This window comes from Onychomys torridus, chromosome 2 (genome assembly GCF_903995425.1).
Source record: "Onychomys torridus chromosome 2, mOncTor1.1, whole genome shotgun sequence".
NCBI lineage: Eukaryota > Metazoa > Chordata > Mammalia > Rodentia > Cricetidae > Onychomys > Onychomys torridus.
The window spans coordinates 47,429,844-47,435,432 of record NC_050444.1 but is presented as its reverse complement, the minus strand read 5'-3'; positions in this window follow the sequence as shown (position 1 = coordinate 47,435,432).

The following is a 5,589-nucleotide window of genomic DNA, read 5'->3' as shown; positions in this document are numbered from 1 at the left end:
ACACACTGATCTCATTCTGTACTCCTGTGAGGTGGATTTAAACAGAGTAAGGAGGGGCAGGTGGTGGGGTTTGGAGAGAGAAATGGAAAGGGACAAATGATGTAATTATAATCTCAAAAAATAAAATAATCAAGTAATCTAAGTTCTTCCTCTTGCTTGCCGTATTGCATTTGGTGAAGCACTAAAACCGAGGTGCAAGCCTCAGTTTTCTACTTTCAACTGAGACACTATAATATTAATCTTAAAAGGCTGAGGATACGAAACTAGATATGTGAAAACTACTTCAAACATTACTGGCAATTCCCAGCTTAGTCTAAAGTTTCCAAATATCAGCTAGCCCTGTTGTGGCCTGGATCAGAGGTGTATGTGTATTTCATAAAATTAGCAGCTAAGTGAATGTCTGACACTTTGTTGATGCCCAGTGAGTACCCAACTTACTGGTGGTTGTGGAAGCACTCTTGCTACACTCTTGTCCTTTCTGTGCTGGTAATAACCATGATTAATGTGTAAATATCTCTAGTCAGTCATTTCAATCACTGTATATGGAGTTTTGCTCATGTGAAAAACAGCTAGAAGGCAAATTTATTCCTGCAATTTTAAATAATTACCGAGAACCTTTCATTTTCATACCAGTTTCTGACCATGAGAATTTGGATGCCCTTTCCAAGCAGCATCCACATAGTACCTGAAGATACCTCTAAGACCTCAAAGTTTATTACGTATAGAAAGCTTTGAGATTAAACTAGACCATCCCAAATCAGGAATTATTTGTCACATCATGTGATTATAGACCACTGGAATATAATTGCACCTACTATATTAAACTATGTCCTGCTTGTCTTTTGCCAAGGTTGACAAAAGAGTATCTTGCCAATTTGACACATCTGGAAAGAGGGAACCTCTATCTGAAGAATGCTTCCATCAGATTCGACTGTCCCTTGGTTAATTATTGAATTAACCAAGAGTCCAGCCCACCATGGAAAGCACCTAGCCTACAAATATGGGCCTGAGCTACATAGGAAAGCTATCCAAGAGAGAACCAGAGAGCAAGGAAGCAAGCAGTGTTCTTCCATGTTTTCTGTGTCAGTTCCTGCTTGAGTTTCTACCCTGTGTCCTTCAGTGATGAACTGTGAGCTGTAAATATAAGCTAAAATAAATCTGTTCCTCTCCAAGATGCTATTGGTCATGGTGCTTATCACAGAAATGGAAAGCAATCTAGAACAGATCGCCATGTGTATTTACTGAGTCCCCAAAGGACACACAATGTTTTGTTTTGTTTTGTTTTGTTTTGAACCCACTGTTGAATGTGTGCAGCTGTGAACTTCTTAAATTTGATTATCATACTGGAACACCATTCAGTGATAGGCCCTTCCTCCTCTGCAAGCTTTAACTTTTCCTATACTTCCATTCTCCCATTCTGCTGTTCTGAATGTGCACTAAGCCTTGTTGGCTAGCCACTCAGATTATTCACATAATTACTTTGGATTCAATTCCAGAAAGTAGAGGCTCATTACTTTAGAAAGTCATTAACTTCTCGGCATTTCTACTGCCAAATATTTCTACAGTGAGTTCAACGTAAAAAACAAACAAACAAACAAACAAACAAAAAACAAAACAAAACAAAAAACCAAAAAAAACAAAAAACAAAAAAACCTCGGGGGCTGAGAAACCCAAATTCAAAATCTCAAGACTGCAAAAGAAGAAACACACTACATCCTGATACTTCCACTTTTATTCTTATTTTTTTCAGAAAATCTCTTTTTTTAATTATTATATTTGTGTTTTAATTTTACATATCAGCCATGGGTTCCCCTATCCTCCCCTGTCCTGTCCCCACCTCTGCCTTCCCCCCCACCCCTCCCCTCCATTCCCATCTCCTCCAGGGCAAAGACTCCCCTGGGGTTTCAGCTCAACCTGGTAGATTCAGTACAGGCAGGTCCAGAAAACCTTTTATCCTTCCTAACAAGCATGTTTCCAGCTGCTAAAATAAAGCTGTGACCACTTTGCAGGAAGAGTAATGTCAAAGCTAACAACTACTTTGATTTTCAAATGCAAAAGCAAAATAATAACTTTAATTTGTGACCATGAGGGAGAGTAATACTTTAAATCCTCTGCTAATTATCTTCCATATGTGAAATCATCACCTAACTTCCTCTCCATATACACCTGATACAAACACGGGCATAAAGGCATAGGTAAGTTTGTCTTGGTTTCTTCATCTGCTTCAAACCTCCTGAGTTGAGTCATCCCCAGTGATGCAGAATACACTTGTATGCACTTTCCACACACAATTCTTCCCTGACAATGTTTTTTAATTAGTATCTGATAGTGCGCCAATCTTGCCTTGCTGGCTCTTCTTTATCTGCATTATCTCACTTCCAAAAGCCTATCCCCTTGAGAGTCCTCTTTCTCAGTATTTTCCACCCTGGGATATACGTTCTTGAGAATGGACTCTTTGCCCATTCCACCACCATCGCATAAAGAGTAAACAGAAATATTTAGAAGGTAGTTAGGATTATGCTGTTTTAGTAAAGTGGTGGTTATAAATTCTCCAATTTCTATAACTTCACTAGGCCTGGGTAGTTGGCTAGGTTTCTAGTACTAGGCATAATTTCTCTCTTATTGAACAGACCTTAAGTCAATTGGAGAGTGTTTGTTAACATCAAGGTATGTGTACCACCACTGCATCCTTAGGGTTATTGTGTGCTGTGCTGCTGGCCAGGCTTTCATTGGTTTCTCTGGTTTCTACTTCTTTTTTATTTTGAGATTATAATATGATTACATCATTTTCCCTTCCCTTTCCTCACACCGAAATCTCCCATATACCCTTCCTTGCTCTCTTTCAGATTCATGGTCTCCTTTTTCATTAATTGTTGTTACATATATGTGAACTGGCTCTTGTCACAGGAAAGGCCACTTCTAGATATCTTTGTCATAAGTAGTCAAAGTTAACACACATTAAACAACATTGGTCGAAACGATGACATGGAAAACTGTTTTGCCATGGTAAGTCATTCCAGTAAACCTAGGAGGTGTCCACTGTCATCAGCAGAAAGAGAAACTGAAACACAAAGAAGCAGTATTCATTCTGTTTCCACCGGTGAGTGAAAGAAAAGTCAACATTTCAAGTTATAGGGCCAAGGGAAGAAGAATATTCTCTCTGGACATTACTTCCAAGATGGGAGAGAAAAAACTTAAAAACTACATATAAGCTTATATCACACACATCTTACTATACATTCAGAAATGGGGTGTCCTGATTTATGTATCGCGAGTGTCTGTAATTATTAAAAGAAGTAAAAAATGCATTAAACATTAATAAAACAATAATTTTATATTGTATTTTTTATATAAAAAATATTTGAAGTTCAGTTAGTGGGAAAAATGTTTTACTAATACAAATCCTTTCCTTCCAGACACAGGGGCATTCAGTAAAGTTTATTCTCAGAATGATCCACTAGATGGCAGAAAATTGTTACTGCCCAGAGTGAAGTCACCGAATCAGTACAGGCTGGGTTCTAAAAACCCCAGCAATTATGCAAATCACTTTCCACTCTACCCTTAGCAATGCTGTTTTCCACAAATGTCATTTTTAAGCAAACCACTGTTTTTAAGCTGGGAAAGAGAAATCAGAGGTTTTCACGGCAATAAATATTAAGTATGAGCCTACTAATGATACGTTGTGATTCTCAGCTTCGCCTTGCAGAACAGCTGCAAGTCCATGGAGAAGGGACCAACAGGCACTGTTCATCCTGTTGCGGGGAAGACGCAAACAAAAAACCCCTGGTCGCAGTCTCCATCCATCTTGGTCGTTTGAACTCTCATGAGGGCTGGCTCCCAGGCCGTTTGCTGAAGCTACTTTTATTTGGACTAAGTATGGGAGTTTCCATTTGTTGTTTTGTTTTGTCTTTCTCATGCTAGGGATGAAACCTACAACTTCATACAAGCCAGGCAGGTGCTCTGCTACTGAACTCCTCTTCCAGCACTCAACCACAAACTGGGAGCAGTAGACTAATACAGCACTAATGTTTTAGACGGCATCTAACCCATTGTCTATTACTGTAAGTGCCCTGAATGTAAATGCTGCTTCTGTTCTAGGTTTCTCACAAATAAGAATTACAATATACCATACTATGAAAGTCCAAAGGAATGCTTCACAGATTACCTTGGTGATGCTCACAGGTACACGGGAAGCTGAAGAATACAATGTTATGCATAATTTGCTCATAAATTGTTGGCTGACCAAGGAACTATAGCCATCTCTCTGTCTGTCTACATAAATAATGTTCTCTTTGCTGGTATCATCCTTGCCTTGTTCTGTATCTGATAGACTGGTTGGAAAAGCATACTATATCCAAGGACAGACCAACTCCAAAACCATACCTACATCTCAGGATTAAATTGTGTTTAAACTCAACAAGGCTTGGCTGGTATTTTGAAGAAAAGCAATATATATATATAGCATCTAGAATTTTCCATTAGCTATTAATTTTCCAATTAATTTCCAATTAATTTCATCTTACAAGCCTTTATGACTATAAACTGAACTCTGAGCTCTTAGACAGAGTCTAAACACATAACTATCCTCTCTCGTCCCCTTTAGAGCCTCACTTTTTTCCAGCTATCTGTCAGATCTCTGGATCCAGCAAGAAGGGCTTCCTTATGGCAGCTGGAGGTAGTGTGGGCCCTCATCTCATCAGACTGCTTCCCATGCAGCCCCTTCTTGAAGTCACTATGGCTTTTACCAACATGGCTCACTGAAGATCACCTAGGGCACTGGGAACTGGAGAGAAAAGCGCAGACTGGCTAATTTCTCAGTGGTGTGATTATGAGGATAGTAATGTTAAAAATAATAGTAATAATAAAAAACTACATACTTCTAAGGGTGACCTCTACAGGATGCTGCTTTAACAAATGCAAAAGTGTGTAGGTGGCACAATGAACATTCAAAATCCAAGTTACCAAGTTTAGCTCCTAAATCTGAGTTAGTATTCTATGTATACCCTACCTATTCCATTTTCATTACACATGATTTATTTCGAAGCAAACACCATATTATCATTTTCATCTGTAAACATTTGAATTTAAAGAAATCTATGAAAGGAGACAAAAACCAGTGGATTATATTTAGAGAAATATCATTTTTTAGAAATTAGTTTAGGTCAATTCACTAGTGAATTGTTTGGCCCTGGGGCGTGTGCGTAGGCACTGAGGAATGAATTTTCAGAAAGTAATTCATGAGGAAAACTTCATGAAGAAAGCTATAAAGGACATCGCCACGGCCCCACTGCTCTCGTCCAATGGCTCCAATCTCCTCTGAAAGCATTTTTAGAAAAACAATTCTACATGAAATGTCAGCAGTCTAGAGAGTCAAGACACAAGAATATGGTCACCTCACTAACCACAGAAATCTACCTTAGACTGCCGAGCTGTGGAACAGTGATGACAGTTTCAAATGGGGCGAAAGTCACAGCACAACAAAAGCGGCTGACTTTAAAGGAGGCATCTGGAGAGACGGCTTGTGGACTGCCGCTCCTCAGGGCAGCCAGGGCAGCACAGAGGCTCTGTCCACAGAACGGAAGTACTTAC